Below are 21129 nucleotides of genomic sequence, written 5' to 3' on the forward strand. Positions count from 1 at the left end.
AAGTGGACATATTCGCCAGAGAATGTAAACATATTGGTCGCTGGCAAATTTAGTTAAACTTTCTGAACACATAAGCAATGTTCCTTTTGGTAATGTATAGTGTGTTGGTATGAGTTCTACGGTTGGTCAGGGAATAACAGTTTGTCCGTTTATTTCATGTATTTTATCAAAGCTATATAGAACATGTAAATCAGGCCTCAAGTATTTACACGCTCATTTTATTAACGGCTAATTTCTTTTCTCCCCACACCTCCCCACTAGATGTTTAGCGGCCTTTTACAATTGGCCTCAAGTGCTGTATTTGCGTTACAAATTGTTAACATTTGCCGTCAAACATCTCCTTATATAGTTTTTAATTTTGTGTATCAATATGTCATTGCTTGGTTAGGTGTAGTTCCCACATCATGATTGAGTAGTTTTGAGAGCGCTCAAAATTGGTCAGCAGGACAGAAATTGACAGTCTTCCGAGTGCTACCCCATCCTTTCCTTAATCCGCATCGTTATCTTCATTTGCTAAATATCTTTATTGCCTATCTGCCTTCAGAAAGGCGAAGAAGCACTACATCATGGCTATTCGTTAAACAAATGTTGTCTAAAATAGACATTGGTGGAAGGGATAGTCATGGTGTAGTGCTTCTTCGTCTTTCTGACGTCAAACCCAACTCTTAACAGATAGGATTAGCAATAAAAGGAGTCCAAAAGTGACGATATTTAGCAAGCGAAAAGAAAGATGCGGATTAAGGAGGGGATGGGTGGGCACTCGGAAGACTGTCAATTTCTGTCCTGCTTACAATATCGAGAGCTCTCAAAACTACAAATCCCCAATGTGGAAACTAAACCTAACCAAGCGACAACATATTGATCATACAAAATGAACGCTATAAGGAGATGTTTGATGGCAAATGTGAACACTTACGCAAATACGACACGAGGTCAATTGCAAAAAGTCGCCGAAAATCTAGTGGTGAGTGGGGGTGGGGCAAGAAAAGAAATTGGCAATCACTAAAATGAGTGTGTAATTACATGAGGTCTGTTTTACATTTTCTATACTGCTAAATTTGATAAAGTGTATTAAATATTCGGACAAACTGTTATACCCTGACCAACCGAAGAACTCATACTAGTACACTAAACATACTAATAGGAGCAGTGTTTATGTTTTCAGAAAGTTTAATTAAATTTGTCAGCGACCAATATGTTTGCATTTTATGGCGAATATGCAGACTTACAACGGGATAAGGTGTTTGATTCAACCAGTGTAAGCCGGTACGAAGACTTATATTACAGGTAATCATATATTGTGCACATGATTTTATGAAATTCGTTTAGGACGTCAATTTGTAGTCGAAGTTGCGTTTGAAAAGTTTGATGACCTGTGGTAAATGTTGGCTGACGAGACTTCGATACATTTAGTCAAAAAACCGTCACAAAGGCTGGGAAAAAACAATGAGGCAGTTTTGCAGTAGCTCAAATTATCTTTACAAAGAGTAATGTCTGTCCACGAGTTAAGTGACCCCTTGCAGTCGATGGGGCATGTACAACTATTCAATTCATCGAATTCAGAATACATGGAATCGGGTTCTTTATGGCGGAGAGTGATTTAGGAATTTCCCTTTGGACAAAATTGTTGTACCATGACAGTTCAATCAATTCTTTATTCAGTGCTATGGCCGCTGGCCTTATGTACAAACGTTTGCAATTTTCATATCAGACACTAGAAAGCTAAAATCATACATATTGAAAAGTATATAACTTATACAAAATACATGATAAATAAAAAAATGAAGTTAAAATAACTAAATACATAACTAAATTAATGTTTGCTGTTAAGAAATCAAAATGCTAAATAAAGATACATGGCGATATTTCTGTGTCTGTACGTTATTGGTCTTCATGTGTCATATAGGTTTTTTTCTATCAACCAACATGATTCAATGTATGATTATGAAGTAACTCGCATTGGAGATAGTGCATCATATTAAGTGTATACAGCTACACAAAATCGTTTAACTACATGTAATTCCATACTGTGGAATAAAATCCAAAACAAAATACTTTTTTTTCTCTGTTTTCAGCCATGTTACCACTGGTGTTTCACGTAATTTTAACTGGCGTTTGAGTAAAAGTATCGAAGACTAGTCAACCAAATTTCACCGAAGGTCATCAAACTTTGCAAACGAATTCTGAACGAATTAACCTCGACTACAAATTGACGTGCTAACGAATTTTATAAAACCAAGTGCACATAAAATTCAGTAGTCTAAATCTAAGCAGCGGCTTATAATGATTGGGTCAAATATATTAAACATCTAATCCCGTTATAAGTCAGCATATTCACCATAGAATGTAAACATATTGGTCGCTGACAAATTTAGTTTAACTTTCTGAAAACATAAGCAATGTTCATTTTGGTAATGTATAGTGTGTTGGTATGAGTTCTACGGTTGGTCAGGGAGTTTATTTATTTAATGTATTTTATCGAAGCTATGTAAAACGGGCGACAAGTATTTACACACTCATTTTATTGAGGGGTAATTTCTTTTCCCCCAAAAAGACATCGTGGAAGGATTAGCCACAGTGATGTGCTTCTCCGCCTTTGTGAAGTCAAACTCAACTCTTATCAGATAGGATTAGCAATAAAGGGAGACCAATAATATATTTACGATATTTAGCAAACGAAAATAAGGATGTGGATTAAGGAGAGAATATGTGAACACTCGGTAGACTTTCAATTTCTGTCCTACTTACCAATTTTTAGCGCTCTCAAAACTACACAACTATGACATGGAAAGTAAACCTAACCAAGCGACAACCCATTGATAAACAAAATACAAACATTTGTATGTACTTGTGAATACCGGACCCTTGCACTGTTACTGTTGCCTTGACCTGTGCACTTCCTACCTGATGGAATATGTGTCTACTTTGGACAACCTTAAACTAATGGTAGATGGAGAGGTTTTATAGAAAATGTTGCAAAACTATTTGTTATAAAATTTGTCTAAAGAGATTTTCATACCAGTTCCTTTCAATATTTTGTTGTAATTGGTGCTTGTTTTAATGTTCTAAATATCAATACAAACGATACTGGCATGTGGTTGTTGCCATGGTTGATTAGAGCTCCTGTTTACATATTTCGTGAAACACATCTTAAGCCTGATACCCCTAAGACATTCTCATCACATTTCAGCTCTAATCTTCGATTGGAGAGGAGATTTAAATATGATCTGAGTTATTACATTTACGAAGAAGTCATATTTCAAAATAAATCTCAATTAGGATGTCTCTGGAAATATCCCAACACAATGTCAGCCCCATCGACTTTGTGATGTCGAAATTTAAGCTTTTGACCAAATCTTACTTCCTTCAACTTTAGATTATTTAGTTTCAGTCTAACGTGTGAGTAGATGCAAATTCAGAATATAATGCTGCTTTTATCCTGTGTCGGTTGAATGGTCCAGCCTACAAAAATTGTATATTATCAATGCAAAGTTATTTTCGCTTTATCGATCGCTAGTTCCAACCTGTAGTAAGATGCAAAGGTATGTTACAATACTTGTGCCATATGTCGATATGTCAATGACCCTACCTGGATTTATGACTTGTTTTCTACTTTTGATCAGGCTCCAAACTCGTGTTAAAATAAAGCAGACACTATTGTGTATTTCAAAAATACATTTGCAATGGTATGACCGGGCCAATTCCTATCGGTCGTGAATTATTTCTACCCAGGATTTATGACTTGTTTTCTACTTTTGATCACGCTCCAAACTCGTGTTCAAATAAAGCAGACACTATTGTGTACCTTTGCAATGGTATTGGTGATATATGACCGGGTCAACTCGGGACTGGACAAACTGTGGTAGATAGGTGGATTTTACAAATAAATGTGGGTATAATATGGGTAGATAGATTAAATGCACATAATTCTTTATGATTAATGTTGATCCTTTTTCGCTCTCAACATTATGGAACCCATTGGGCCGAGGAGTGATTCAGTTGAGTTCACACAAATTGACATCGTACCATTCTTTCCTGTGCTAATTGTGTATACAGTTTAATAAACTTCTTTCGAGATGAAATTTCCTTTTTTTCTGCCATTAATTAAAAACAGCCTAGTGCCCCTTTCTTACTTAATTGATACTTCTATCAAGATCTGTTGCCACAATATGTTTTCAGTGCAAATTTACTTTCGCTTTATTGAGTTTCGGTCCATCCCATATATGAAGAATAAGCTAGAATTAATGCCTTTGCCGTGGGTCAGTTAGTGACCCTACCTCAATTGATAACTTGTTTTCTTGTTCTGGATCACACACCATACTCGTGTTAAAATAAAGCAAAGTGTTATGTATTTCAAACATACCCTTGCACTGCAATTGGTCGACATCGACATTGTGATTGCGAAATTTAAGTTTTTGACCAAATGTTACATTTTCAGTGCAAACTTACTTCTACTTTAAATTATTTAATTTCAGTCCAACTTGTGGGTAGATGCAAACCTAGAATATAATGCTGCTTTTACTAACCTTCAGTTGAATGGCCCAGCCTACAGAAATTGTATATTATCAATACAAAGTTACTTTCGCTTTATTGAATTCGATCCAAAGTTCCAACCTGTAGTAAAATGCAAACTTGGATTTATGACTTGTTTTTCTACTTTTGATAATGCCCCAAACTCGTAAGCAGACATCAATTGTGTATTTCAAACATACCTTAGCAATGGTATTGGTGATATATGACCTGGGCAATTCCTACTGGTTGAAGTAATTCTACTCGGGACTGGACAAACTATGGTTTCTAGGTGTATTTTATAAATACATTTTAATTGTTTTATTTTGAGTTTCTAATTTCATAAATATCTTTATTTCTTCGTAATCTGTGAAATATACCCCACCACTCCTTGAATAAGTATTGTACTGTGACGCAATCATCATTGACCATATCCGTGAACTAGTCATGTTGTACTGACACGATCATTTCTGGAATTAAAATTCTAACATCATGCATCACATAGTGCGATATAAGTATCTGTGATATTTAATACACATTTTATGAAAACGAGCACATAGTTTTCATTTCAGTGTGAGCTAACATGCGAAAATTGTTGATTTGTGTCCCCTTGCCACAGTCAGTATAATAAGGGTAGATAGATTAAATGCACATATTTTCTTTATGATTAATTTTGATCCTTTTCTCTCAACATTAAGCACCACAATGAGCCAAGGAGTGATTCAGTTCATAAGCTGACACAAATTGACATCGTACCATTCTTCCCTGTGCTAATTGTGTATACAGTTTAATAAACTTCTTTTGAGATGAAATTTCCTTCTTTCTGTCCTTAATTAAATACATCCTAGTGCCCCCTTCTTACTTAATCGATACTTTAGATCCGTTGCCAATGTATGTTTTCAGTGCTAATTTACTTTCGCTTTATTGAGTTTCAGTTCATCCCATGTATAAAGAATAACCTAGAATTAATGCCAATGCCGTGGGTCGGTTAGTGACCCTACCTCAATTGATAACTTGTTTTCTTGTTCTGGACCACACGCCAAACTCATGTTAAAATAAGGCAGAGTGTTATGTGTTTCAAACATACCCTTGCACTGTAATTGGTCGACATTGACTTTGTGATTGCGAAATGTAGGCTTTTGACCAAATGTTACATTTTCAGTTCAAACTTACTTCTACTTTAAATGATCATGATTTAGTTTCAGTCTAACGTGTGTGTACTTGCAAATCTAGAATTAATACAGCTTTTAATCTGTGTTAGTTGAATCCTACATCTACAGCCATGGTATATTATCAATGCAAAGTTACTTTCGCTCGTACCGTAGGTAGATGCCAAGCTATTAGTAATACTTGTGCCATGTGTCGGTTGAATGACCCTACCTAAATGCATGATTTGTTTTTCTGCTTTTTGATCAGGTTCCAAACTCGTGTTAAAAGAAAGCAGACACTATTGTGTATTTCAAACATACCTTTGCATTGGTATTTGTGATATATGACCGGACCAATTCCCACTGGTTGAAGTATTTCTACTCGGGATTAATGACTTGCTTTTCTACTTTTGGTCATGCTCCAAACTCGTGATAACATAAAGCAGACACTATTGTTTCTTTCAAACATACCTCTGCAATGGTTTTTGTGATATATGACCGGACCATTTCTTATCGTACATGTCTACTCGTGACTGGACAAACTGAAAACCATGGTAGATAGGTGGATTGTATTAGTAAATTAAAATAGTTAAAAATATTTTCAAATTTCATCAAATTCTTTCCTTCTTCGTAACTTTTGAAATATATTACACCACTCCTCGAATTAGTGTTGTACTTTGATGTAAGCATTATTGAGTGATTCAGTTCATGAGTTGACACAAATTGACATCGTACCATTCTTTCCTGTGCTAATTATGTATACAGTTTAATAAACTTCTTTTGAGAAATTTCCTTTTTTTTCTGCCATTAATTAAATACAGCCTAGTGCCCCCCCCCTTTTTTTTACATAATTGATGCGTCTAGATCTGTTGCCACAGTATATTTTCAGTGCGCATTTACTTTCGCTTTCTTGAGTTTCGGTCCATCCCATGTACAAAGACTAAGCTAGAATTAATGTCTATGCCGTGGGTCGGTTAGTGACGCTACCTGAACTTTGCTGCGCCTCTCAATTGATCATGTACCAAATTTATACTGAAATATTTGTGTCTGTCAAACACACCTCTGCAATTTTATTGGCGATATAAGCACTGGGCCATTTCTTTTCTCTTGGAATATTTATACTGGTAACTGGGCATAGGGAGGTTTTGTAGATCAATGTAAAAAAAATAATACTAAAATATTTTCAAATTTCAATTTCGTTTTTATTTTGTATCCTGTGAAACATGTCACACTTCTCCTTAAAATAGACATGGTCATTTCTTAAAATGAAATTTGACATCACACATCATATAACGTGAGATTAAATTGTGATTGTTAATGCATATTTCACACGTTTCACATTTCACATCACACATTATTCATTTCACCTTGAGAAAGGGTCTATTGTTCAAAAGTGATGAGTTTCCTGACCTTTGTTTACACTCGTTTTTTCATCTGTCAAAGAGAATTTGTTTCAAAGGTGCCGGCTACCACACTGAGGTTTTGAACGAGATTATATGTTCTAGAAAGGCAAAACAAGTGGAATGTCTTTATGTCACGAGAAAAAATTGACATTAAGAATTTACACTTTTGAAAAGCAACATATCAACGACGAGAATACCATATAATTTTAACAAAAAAACCAAGCGATCATATTTTGTCAGTTTGAACTTCTCTAAGGAATGGCTATGTTTTGAGTCTGTCTGTCTGTCTGTCTGTCTGTCTGTCTGTCTGTCTGTCTGTCTGTCAGCCTATATGTATGTTGTTTGCCTACATGCCTGTCTGTCTGTCTGTCTGTCTGTCTGTGTGGTCAGGATATCAACACCATTGCATCAATTCCATTAATGAAAAAAACGGGTTTTTAGTAACTATCCTGTTAATATTAATGACTCATTTGTATAAATGATATCTGATACTATAATTAGGTATTGTCTATAATAATATATTAATATAATATAATTAGTGCTATATCTTAACAGTGCATGCTTCAAATGTTATTTATGTTGGTATTATGCACTAGTGATAATAAATTAGGATATAGAAACCTTATGGGAGGCATTTAATTTATCTGGTTATAAATGTCACACTTTATTTAGGAAATATACAAAAACAGACAAAAAGGTGTTCATACATCACATAGAACAATCTTGATATATTATTTTGTTTTGTACTGAATTTCTATTTCAACATCTGGTTTTCGTAAAGATTTCAGATTTCATACAGTAGCCTTCCTATCCCTGCAAGGGTATCTAGTGATGTTACACCGAGTACTCCTGGTTTCCAAATATGTTAAAAATAGGAAAAGAGTGCTTTAGGCAAGTTTTTATTGTGATTAGTTTTATGTCCTGCGTGTTGAGTATTTGAGTGAGTTTTAACAATTCGAAATAACGTGAATGTTTTTTTTTCACACACGAAACCATCAAACAAGTAGTATAGTGTGAGAAGACCTGAAAACGTCACATATTATTGTTTAAAAACATTGCTACGTTTTATTTGTCTGCTCTTCAGCGAAAGTTCGACATCCTCAAGGGCTTGCCTCAATAGTTGCAGTACTACAGTTCCGTCTGTATGCTTGAAAGCTTCCGGGGTATCTGTTTGGTAGTTAGTGATAAACCACACCTTAGGTTCTATGGTACTACACATCATTTTAACTTTCTTCACTATATCATCTCTTTTCCCTGGGTCCATTTTATCGGTGAACGGAAGTATTGTAATACCTATAAATAAATATGTATAATTATCCATATTGTAAAATTAAACCACTGTTGACATTAACCATACGTTATATAGCTCTAATAGGAAAGTGTCCGAATTGGCAAGTTCACACTGTGGTGAAAGGTTTACTACTTTAGGTTCAAACTTAAGTTTGAATAGTGTCGTTGGCCCTGCCTAATCCTACTTCTACAGAAATGGTATATTGTCAATACAAAGTTACTTTCGCTTTACTTGTGCCATATGTCGGTACCTGGATTTATGACTTGTTTTTCTACTTTTGATCACGCTCCAAACTCGTGTTAAAATAAAGCAGACACTATTGTGTATTTCAAACATACCTTTGCAATGGTATTGGTGATATATGACCGGGTCATTTCCTCTCGGTTGTAATTCTACTCGGGACTGGACAAACTATGGTAGATAGGTGGATTTTCTAAATACATTTAAACTGTTTTTGCTAAAATATTCTCAAATTCCATCAAGTTCTTTCTTTCTTCATAACCTGTGAAATATACCACACAACTCCTTGAAATAGTGTTGTACTGTGATGCAAGCATTATTGACCATATCCATGCTTTTGAAAGTTTATACAATCTGACATCACGTGTCACATTATGCGATAAAAAAATGTGACATTTTATACACATTTCATGAAAATCAACACTTCTTATTTCATTTTGAACAAACATGCGAAAAACTGTTGATTTGCGACCCCTCGCCACAGTCAGTAAAATAAGGGTAGAGAGGTTATTACACTCCCCCCTCTCTCTCTCTCTCTCTCTCTCTCTCTCTCTCTCTCTCTCTCTCTCTCTCTCTCTCTCTCTCTCTCTCTCTCTCTCTCTCTCTCTCTCTCTCTCTCTCTCTCTCTCTCTCTCTCTCTCTCTCTCTCTCTCTCTCTCTCTCTCCTGCCCTTAATTAAATGCAGCCTAGTGCACCTTTTTTATATAATCGATACTTCTAGATTTGTTGCCACAGTATATTTTCAGTGCAAATTTACTTTCGCTGTTGTTGAATTTCGGTCCATTCCATGTACAAAGACTAAGGTAGAATTACATGTAATGTCTATGCCGTGGGTCGGTATAGTGACCCTATCTGAACTTTGTTGCGCTTATCAATTGATCCCGCACCAAATTCATACTGAAATATTTGTATCTGAGTCAAATTTAGGAACCTGACTACGTCATATTAGTTAATCTTAAGTCTAAACAATCGTTACTATTAACTAAACCTATATATTCCTAATTGACCAATCAAATGAAGATCAATATCAATTCGAGCCAATATGTATGGAATGTGGGAAAACCTTCATGTCTGTGTGATCTGTAGGTTTTTTGTTAGATGTCAATAAAGTGCGAGTAGCTATCTTTATAGTACTTGGTTGTACAGGCGTCATTCCTTTTGAGAACCTGTTTCTAGACAATTCCCTTACCCCCATAGTAAGCTGACCCTAAATTGCTACAAAATTTATGACAGACTATATAATTTGCTATCTGATGTCTGCAGTACTTTATAGCAGAAAACATATTTGGGTGTTTCGATAAAAGTGAAACTTTGAGGTGACTTTGTAATTAGACTATGACCTTGACCTTGGATCGAAACGACATTGATAAGTGTGTTGCCCGTCCCCTAAAACCTATATATAGACACTTCCATCATATCTGTAGCACTTCAGGACCCTGCGATATTCAGTACCTTCATATTTTGGTGAACTTGCTACCAGTTGTATTGGTAACAGAAGTTTGTAATAAAAGCAGCTCAGCATATGCCTTTGCTTAATTTTTCCTGAAAGACTATGTTATTTGCTAGTTTCTGAGCGATTTTCATCTGTAAAGATCATGTGTGCTGTTCGGTATAGAAATGATTCTGGGGGTATTTTAATAATTACAAAAAAATTAAGATGACCTTTAATTTTTTGACAATGACCTTGACCTTGGATCGAAAGAATCATGTAGTCAGTGAATTGCTTGTACACAAAACCCTATATACAAACACTTACATAATATCAATACCACTTTCAGATTAGTATATTAACACTTTGGTATAATTGGGGATATCGACAGCAGTTGCCTTGGTGACAGCTTTTTGCTATGAACAACTTCATGTGATACTTTTTTTCACTTTTAAGGAAAGATTGTATGTTTGACTATTTTCTGACCAACTTACAGCTTTACCAGTCATATCTGACGGAAGTATACAGAACAGTTTCAATGAATGTTTCGATAAAAGTCCAACAAATTAAGTTGACCTTGAAGTTTGACTATGACCTTGAGCTTGAATCGAAAAGGTCATATAATGATTGAATTCCCTATCACCTGAAATATATATAAACATACTTTAATTGTAATTATACCATTTCTTGGACAAGAGATATGGCATTTTTGATGTTTTAGCATCCTTCAAAATAATGTCAATGTTACCATGGAAACCGCCTCCTGTGAGTTTGCGCAAGAGAACCCAAAGGGGCAACATCAGTTTTCTGATGTCTAGATGTCACTCTAACCAAACATACTGCCCAAAGTCGTACTTCAAGCCGGGCATTTATTTTCAAAATTTCAGCCATGGCGCCCTGACTTTTTCTTACACAATACATCTAGATCTGTTGCCACAGTATATTTTCAGTGCAAATTTACTTTCGCTTTCATGAGTTTCGGTCCATTCCACGTACAAAGACTAAGCTAGAATTAATGTCTATGCTCTGGTTCGGTTAATGACCGCACCTGAACTTTCCTAGGCTTATTAACTGATCAAGCACCGAATTCATGCTGAAATATTTGTATCTGTCAAACACACCTCTGCAATTTGAGTCTTGACGATATAAGCACTGGGCCATTTCTTATCTGTTGGAATATTTATATAACTTTGCTGCGCTTATCAATTGATCACGCATGCTGAAATATTTGTGTGTGTCAAACACACATCTGCAATGTTATTGACGATATAAGCACTGGGCCATTTCTTATCTGTTGGAATATTTATACTGGTAACTGGGCACCTTGAACCACTTGTAGATAAATGTAAAAAAAGAAAGACTAAAATATTTTCAAATTTCAATTTCTTTTTTTCTGTTTCCTGTGAAACATATCACACTTATCCTTGAATTATACTATATCATTTCTTAAAATGAAATTTGACATCACACATCATATAACGTGACAATAAATTGTGATCTTTAATGCACATTTCACACGTTTCACATTTCACATCACACATTATCCATTTCAAATTGAGAAAGGGTCTATTGTTCAAGTTTGACGAGTTTCTTGGTCAAATTGAGAAAGGGTCTATTGTTCAAGTTTGACGAGTTTCTTGGTCTTTGTTTACACTCTAGTTTTTTTTTCATCTGTCAAAGAGAATTTGTTTCAAAGGTGCCGGCTACCACACTGAGCTTTTGAATGATATTAAATGTTCTAGAAAGGCATAACAAAAGGCATGACTTCATTTTATGAGAAAAAATTGACATCAAGAATTTACACTTTTGAAAAGTAACATATCAACTATGAGAATACCGTATACTTTTAACAAAAAACCCAAAGCGATCATATTTGTCAGTTTGAACTTCTCTAAGGAATGGCTATGTTCTGATTCTGTCTGTCTGTCTGTCTGTCTGTCTGTCTGTCTGTCTGTCTGTCAGCCTATATACATGCTGTTTGCCTACCTACCTACCTGCCTGCATGCGTGCCTGTCTGTCTGTCTCTCTGTCTGTCTGTCTGTCTGTCAGCCTATATGCATGCTGTTTGCCTGCCTGCATTCCTGTCTGTCTGTTTGTCCTGCTGTCTGTGTGAGGTCAGGATATCTCAAAACAACTGCACCAATTCTATCAATGAAAAGAACGGGTTTTAGTAACTATCCTTTTAATATTAATGACTCATTTGTAGAAATGATATCTGATACTATAATTAGGTATTGTCTATAATACTATATTAATATAATATAATTAGTGCTATATCTTAATAGTGCATGCTTCAAATTTTATCTAAGTTGGTATTATGCACTAGTGATAACAAATGATATAAAAACCTTATGGAAGGCATTTAATTTACATCTGGTTATAAATGTCACACATTATTGAAGAAATATACAAAAACAGACAAAAAGGCGTTCATACATCGCATAAAACTATGGGAAGCCGTTCAGGCCAAAAGTATTTTTTTTATTTTAGCTATAGTATTTTATATTTTTCGTACTTACAAACTAATTTTAACCGTTTATGTACTTTTATGCCATGTTCACATTATTTTAATTGAAATAAGTTTTCATTTATTTGAGAATATTGTTTCATTTTCCGTCAAACCAGAATTTTTTAAAGGATTATGTATAATTGAAAGTCAAAATATATATATTTTTAAAGTTATTTTATTTTATTTTTTTAATTTAAAAAAAAAATAAAATTCTCTCAATTTAACTCATTTATTTGAGAATATTGTTTTATTTTTCATCAAACCAGAATTTTTTAAAGGATTATATATAATTGAAAGTCAAAATATATTTTTTGTTAAAGTTATTTTATTTTATTTTTTTAATTTAAAAAAAAAATTCAACTTTTTTTTTCTTCTCAATTGCCTGTCAGCAGACTCGGCCAAAAAAAAATTGAGAAGAAAAAAAAAGTTGAATTTTTTTTTTAAATTAAAAAAATAAAATAAAATAACTTTAACAAAAAATATATTTTGACTTTCAATTATATATAATCCTTTAAAAAGTTCTGGTTTGACGAAAAATAAAACAATATTCTCAAATAAATGAAAACTTATTTCAATTAAAATAATGTGAACATGGAATAAAAAGTACATAAACGGTTAAAATTAGTTTGTAAGTACAAAAAATATAAAATACTACAGCTAAAAATAAAATAATACTTTTGGCCTGAACGGCTTCCCATATAAAACAATCTACGTATATTATTTTGTTTTATACTAAATTTCTTTTTCAACATCTGGTTTTCATAAAGATTTCAGATTTCATACTGTAGCCTTCCTATCCCTGCAAGGGTATATAGTGATGTTATACACCGACTACTCCAGGTTTCCAAATATGTTAAAAATAGGAACAGAGTGCTTTAGGCAAGTTTTAAATGTGATTGATTTTATTGTCATTCCTGTTGAGTATTTTAGTGAGTTTTAACATACGAAACCATCAAACACGGAGTATAGTATGAGAAGAACGAGAAACGTCACATATTAATGTTTAAAAACATTGCTACGTTTTATTTGTCTGCTCTTCAGCGAAAGTTCGCCATCCTCAAGGGCTTGCCTCAATAGTTGCAGTACTACAGTTCCGTCTGTATGCTTGAAAGCTTCCGGGTTATCTGTTTGGTAGTTAGTGATAAACCACACCTTAGGTTCTATAGTACTACACATCATTTTAACTTTCTTCACTACGTCATCTCTGTTCCCTGGGTCCATTTCATCGGTGAACGTGACTACTGGAAGTATCGTAATACCTATAAATAAATATGTATAATTATACACATTGTACAATGAAACCACTGTTGACATCAACCATACGTTATATAGCTCTAACAGGAAAGTGTCCGAATTGGCTAGTTCACACTGTGTTGAAAGGTTGACTACTTTAGGTTAAAACTTAACTTATATATTTGCAAGAAAAAGTTTCAATAATTTAGTTCCTATATGGAAATAAGTTTAATATTAAGAATGAAATTTCGATATTAACAATAAGAATGAACGAAATGTGTGTGTTCATGGCTTGCTTTCACCTTTTTCCAATATTGTGTAGTGTTTCAAACTTTTGATGTATAATGTTCAAATGCTTTGAATTGTATGTTTTAATTCAGTCACATCAATTGCCATTATATATTAAAATTGAAAAGTTTTATCCGGCATCTAGGAGTGATTGACAACATATTGAAAAGCTGAACTCCCACGAGAAGATCAGGATGCCAGCTCAAGTAGGAACATTTAACCCGTTAAAGACTGTCACCGATCCTTTAGATTGTACTTGCATATGATGCATACGGTATCATTACTTAAAGGGTTAATGAAGTTGCTTAACACATATTACTGTGCTATTACAAAATTCATATAACTAGATACAAACTATTACCTATCTTGTGTAGGTAACTGTTCACAAACTTATTCTTCGCTATGTATGCTTTATTGTCAAGTCTTGCATCTGTTGCTTTCACGAACCACATCACCACATGCACTTGCTCAGATAATGGAGATTTAAGCAGATTGGAAATTGTACAATCATCACCGGCATCTGTATCTATTTGTTAGAGGAAAGAGGAAAAAAGTATAATGTGTAAACACAAGACTTAGTATGCAATATAGAATTCGCACTTTCCGAAACCTTTTCAAACCATTGAATTAGTTTTAACTAACAACACATGTCAGCAAGGGTAATATCACATTTTAGTGCCTGCACTCTTTACTATAATGTTGATAGTGCCCAATTGCAAAAGCAAGGCGAGGGGATCATCAACATTTTGGTAAAGAGTGTCAACCCGAGTGGAAATGTTATTAATTGTATTACACCATCCATCCATTCATTCATTCATCCAATCATTCACATGGCCACCATTATTCATGGTCATTCATCATCGATAGAAAAGTTTCCCTTCCATGATGCATTTCCTAATTGTATAACCATTGAATGTGGACATGATATTATTTGTACTAGCTTGAGTGACCTTACAGCTCATTTGTAATTCTATTTATTTAACTTCTGTACGAAATAAGCTTAAATTTGTGTTTCACTTCAGTGACCTTTTCATCGTGAGTGTGCAAAATTAGAAAAGAATCATTGTTGTGATATGCAGACGAGGTATGCATAGGTCGAAATAATTCCAAGGAGCAATAACAGTGATAAGGGTCAATAGTCTCTGCACGCGCGGGCAATTGTATAATTACCAATGACAGTTTCTGTAATAATACACAGATAAAATATTCCAGGCTTGTAATTAAATAAAACTTCCAAAAGCAGTAATATAAGACGAGAACCATTTAATCAAACACAAAACAGTGACTGAATTCTAACACCATTACAATAACTTTTAAGGGAATGAAAGTGAAACATGGACTTTTGATATATATGTACACTTTCAAATTTAAACACCCATTGTGACATTGATGCAGTATTGTAGCTGTTTCGATATAATGGAAACAGAGTTTAAAACAAATTGCATACCTCTCCCTATTACATCTCCTTCTTTCACCTTACCACTGATGATTTTGAACAATTCGCGTTCTTCTTGATGTTCCATGCTCATGAATCCACGCGTGTCTATAATCCTAAAACCTGTATCGTGGAAAAATTCCTCCAGTATAATGGTGCCTATTTAAGAAAATAAGAAAAATTTCACTAATCTTCGCTAAAATTTTACACAGGGAACAAATTCGGTGCTTTGTAGGGATAGCTGTATTCTAACGTAGCATTATGATCTATGCAAATTCCCCTAATGTGGTAACCCTGTACAATTCGTTAATTGATATATTGAAATTATAGGGGAAATTACAATGGGTTTCAAAAAAATAGATATATCAATCATAATTTAAATATCGAAATTATCAACGCCTTACCCTCTGCACCAGATGATTGAATGACAGCCATCCCATGTGGATCGTCAAGTAGGCATTTATACACGGTATTTATAAAACTTGATTTACCCGATCCCGTAAAACCAAACATTCCGATTCGAATTACCATATCATCCATTTCGCCCTTCCTGGCTGCATCGAATGATTGTTCATTTTCTGCTCTTAGAATGTTTCCTGCCTTGTAGTTCATAAGCTCGTGTTTCAGTTTGTCCCATTCCGCCATGTTATAAGTACAATAGCGAACCTAGGTGAAACGGCGAGTACTGAGTTAGAAAGACGCAATTGACAACCTCGTTCTGGCTACACGTTATAGACGCAATGTGACACAGATCAATTTATCAACCATAGGCTGACCTTTGACCAAAGTGTGTATAGTAAAGTGAGACTCGCCATTTCACCTAGGTTCGCTATTGTACTAAACATGGCACATATGGGACAAACAGAAACATGAGCTTCTGAAGGCATGAAACATTTGTTGGATTCGTTGCTGTAACACATTTGCGCATGTGATGGATGAACATATTAAAATGGTACTCTACGATTGATTGTTAAGAAATCAGGACAACAACATATATGTTTCCAGTTACAGTACTTTTAGTTATAATATGAAAGTAAGGAACCACATGCTGTCATGCAGGATCTCTCTTGAAAATAGAGCTTGATGCCCAAAAGGATTGAACTATGAACTTGAGTAGATGAGGTTAACACAAAATATCAATTTACTCTTTGCAAACGTTTAGTAGAGGCAATTCTGTTAACTCAATTAAGAATACACCGGAACACTACTTTTGTTGAGCACATTTGGACATTGTATGCACTCACAAAAACCTTAAACCATGTACACAACATATCTTAGTAAGGCCTAGAAAAAAGAAGTCTTTTGTTCCGGTTACCTGACCCCACCTAGTTTTTCACTGTCGACCCTAAGCCTTTTTTACATGTTCGAGAAAAAAGTCTCGCCGGACGCAGAAATTGACTTTGACTAATAAAAAGACAATAGAAAACTGTTCTTCCTGTCTGTAATGGCTGTACATAAGATGCGAAGAAACACAGGGCCCATTTGGAAAAGACAAACTACCTGACCCCCCCCCCCCACACACACACACACGCACACCTGAAAAATATACAATGCAATAAAATAAATCTACCTACCCCACCTATTCTGAAATTGAGTATAATCGAAACCGAACAATATTTTTTATTCAGCCTAATTATAGTCTGGGACCCAAAACCCAATTTCTGAGCAGACCCTGCATGCCGTCCATGCTACGTGTTTATTTTTTACCTATTATTTATCCTTAATACTGTTGTATTACGAATTCGATTGATGCAACTGTTACATCCTTGAGATATTGAAGATGGCGGCCAATATGTCTGCCATATATGGCTTGTCAGTCCACAGCTAATATGACACACATCCACTCACTCACTTCACTCAGATGGTAAACAAAGAACTCCAACATTTGATGTTAAATTAGGAACGAGAACACAATACAACATTGCATTTTTGTTTATTATACCAGATTAGATATCCCACAGTGCTGATATCCGGAAGACTTTACTTAAAACTCCACTGGTGACATGTACACTAAATTAAACATCAAAGAGTGAAAGATTACACTGTGGTCAATAGAGAAACTTGCTGCTAGTAGGTAGTTACAACACAGCTTGAGACAGGCTAAGAGATACAGTTGGTAGAAAATCGTTGTATGTATGTATGTAGAGATCATTAAACATATGTATTAATTTTATATGTATCTAAACTGTTTCCCCGCACTTACAGCTGCGATGGCCATCAGTAGAACAATCTAAAATCATTAAAACCATTATGGTAACTAAAACTAGAATTTAGTGATATCTCTACTTGCTAACTCCAGGAATTTCTCCTGTTTATGGGTATAATGAACTCATCGCAATCAAACCTGATCCTTTTCATGGTCACCAAAAAGATGCTATTACAAAGAATATGCAATACCTCTTTCTCTAAAACCAAATGCATTGGTTAATTTATATTGTCGACCAGTTTCTGGATTCAATGAATCCATTTCAGGTATTACTACTACATTTGTAACTAAACTCAAAGGCGTGTGCAAATCGTGCCGACCTCAATAATTACTCTATCGTTGCACTACTCAGACCTTAATTGTTTGTATGTTCAGCCAGACTCATCGATAAAGCCGTATTTTGTCGCATTCTCGCAGTTTTCATTCACAACGAGTCACATCAAAGTTCACGGTACATGATGAGTCTCGTCCATTAAAATAAAAACACACTTGTTGGAATACATTACATCTGTACATGTTCCCATGCATACGGCAAATGTTTAACCTTGGACAACCGAAAATATGCGCAAATGGTGTTGTAGCAAAACTGTCAAAATGTTTATCCACATGGTGAGCCATGTTAGGTATAGGTATTCATTTACTGAATAACTATCTAGTTGCCTATCCAACCCTGTTGTTACCTTTGCAATATATTTTGATTGCTCGTATTATCTTTGTAATATACATGATCATTTGTTTGTTGCTATAGGCACGTTGCTCGGTATATTTGCCTACATTTTTTGAATGTTTATTCACTTGACTAAGAATCCCTGTTGTTATGTTTGTGAAATAGACCACCGTTTGGCTGTTGCTATGGGCATGTTCATGGTTACTAGGGATATTTGCATATTTTTTGAGGGTTTACCCACTTGCCTACCAGATGTTATTTGACCAAAATATACTGCCATTTGGTTGTTGCTAGGGGCGTGGTCATGGTTACTAGGGATATTTGCATATTTTTTTGAGTTTACCCACTTGCCTACCAGATGTTATTTGACCAAAATATACTGCCATTTCGTTGTTGCTAAGGGCGTGGTCATGGTTGCTAGGCCAAGTGTGTCAAAATGTTTTGAAGTAAGTCTACATAATATAAACACTTCTAGAAACATCAGACTGTTTCAGTCTCATTGAGCAAGTACTTTTTGAGTTATAAAGTTTTGACCAAAATTCACATTTTTACACCTAATTTGCATATACTAATGAGATCATTATATGTTTAATATTCTTCATTTATACACCCCTAGATGCATCCCTATAAAATTTCAGCCCAATCTGCTGAGTAGTTTTGGAATTAAAGATTGCTCAAAAAGACACATTTTAGCCCTAATTTGCATATTACTAATGGAATCATCATGTCATTAACAAATCTTAATTTACATGCCCCCAAGAACGTCCCCACCAAATTCCAGGCCAGTCTGCCAAACAGTTTTGGAGTTTAAGATTTATGACTAAAAATATCATTTCTTGACCCAAAATGCACATCTCTGATGCGATCATTTACATTTAAACAATTTCCCATCGAGACGCGCTAAGTAATGTTCCCACCACCTGGCGGTTTTTAACCTTAAGTCGTTTACACACACACACACACACACACACACACACATACACGCAGACAGACAGACATTTCATCATGCCTATAGCACTACTGAACCTAGTTCAGTTGTGCTAAAAAATACACCAAACCTTAACACACAGAGATCGATGCACTCTCAATCGCACCGTGGATCGATGCACAATCAATCGCACCGTGGATCACACAAGAATAAGCTTGAACTTGGACAAATATCTTGGCGATTAAAATTCAACTCTGATTGATATTTATGACGTGATAATCAAACAAAGCGAGAACACTAAATCACAAATGTTTTCAACAATAGAACTTCGGGACAGTTCAAATTTGGTTGCAAACTTTTCACTGTGACTTAACTATAATAGAATCGCTACTATCTCATAGATGACGACGGCATATGGTGGACGATACGGTGATGTTTCAGCGTTAACGTTAACCTTGACATGTGCAATTATTTAAAGTTGCACCTCCAAAAACACCACCAGTTTCGGTGGCCAGACAACTGCATCAACTTCGTTGGGCATGGGCATAGGGGTACCCCACTCGATCGTGCAGGCGGCGTACCATTGATCGTAGTCCGCGGCCGCTATGGTTTGTCTTCGTCTACCTTCGATGTCAGCTTTTTTGCACTTTGTGCTGATGAGAGAGTCGAGTTTGTTCACACCCATTGGCTGACTTGTACCAAATGGTTGTATGCAGTTTGTAGTTGATAAAAAAGGTAGAACGCAGAACAGCTGGTGAGATGTGTAGAGCTAGAGGGGCAGTGGGATCTGTACCGCAAATACGCATAGACAGGACAACCATTGTGGTGGGTGCTAACAGCAAAACCTTTCGGTGGGTAGCCCCGCGGTTGTCCGCACTCTTTTCTCGATGATCTCTTTCTCGTTAAACTCCAAATTACTCGGCACCATCTACAGTACACTTCAATGTGACATCTTCCCATATCATCTGCCTACTCTCCTGACAACCACGGATGCCGAAGTGCTTTTGGTTGTTTAACCGACGACGGCAAACAACAACAACAACAACAACAACAACAACAACGCTGCTGGTGAAAGGTGCCCGATAACACCTGACTCTTAAAGACGATTTTCTTCGCGTTTCGCTTTGTTGCCACGTCCCTCTTTTCGTAGTTGTGACCGCTTTGGTTGTAGAATCTTCCGTGAACTGGTAAATTCTTTTCCTCGGATGATTGATAACTTATGGCCCTGTTCATTCGGGTACGTAAGATCAATATTTCGTTGATAAGTTGTGATGGTGTCTGGTTCGCATTCGGACCCTGACACTGGCGAAAAAACTATCTAGATAGTAGTTGAGCGTCTCTGCTGGAATCTCATGGATTTGCCTTATTTCTGATGGTCTCATTGCCCTCATACATTTGTAGAATTAATTTACTGCAGAAATTGTAGATCGCACCGTGTTCTTCTTTAAATTTAATTTCGATGTTATTCAATAAGTTCCTGTTTCACGGCCTCGCTAGTATGTAGCGTTTGTTTGCAAGGGCACGGACGGCGAACGGCGTTTGGCAAGGGATCGGCTAGAACGTCTGAAAAAAAATCCATACCCGTTACTCCCAACCAATGATCAGCAGCTAATCTGAACAGTTCGTTTATGTCTTCATCCATGCTTTCTCCTGAGATTTTGCTTCATTCAGGACTGAGCGTTTAGGACAATAATGATTCTGAGTTTGCCAATTGTAATGATATTTGTGCAAATGTTCATGATTATTTTTTTGACAGGGAGTTGATGGACGTGGCTGACGAACAAAAATCAGAACAATATGCATTTTTGTATTTGTCTCCATTACCACCAAAAAAAGATTCTAA

At 35.5% G+C, this 21129-nt stretch overlaps 1 protein-coding gene across 2 annotated transcripts in view; it reads left to right on the plus strand.

Annotated features, from left to right (window-relative positions):
* LOC144438936 (uncharacterized) overlaps positions 1–21129 on the plus strand; it is a 106045-nt gene that overhangs the window by 1758 nt on the left and 83158 nt on the right. The gene's annotated exons all lie outside the window — the stretch shown is intronic.

This window comes from Glandiceps talaboti, chromosome 8 (assembly GCF_964340395.1).
Source record: "Glandiceps talaboti chromosome 8, keGlaTala1.1, whole genome shotgun sequence".
In the NCBI taxonomy this organism is placed as follows: Eukaryota; Metazoa; Hemichordata; class Enteropneusta; family Spengelidae; genus Glandiceps; species Glandiceps talaboti.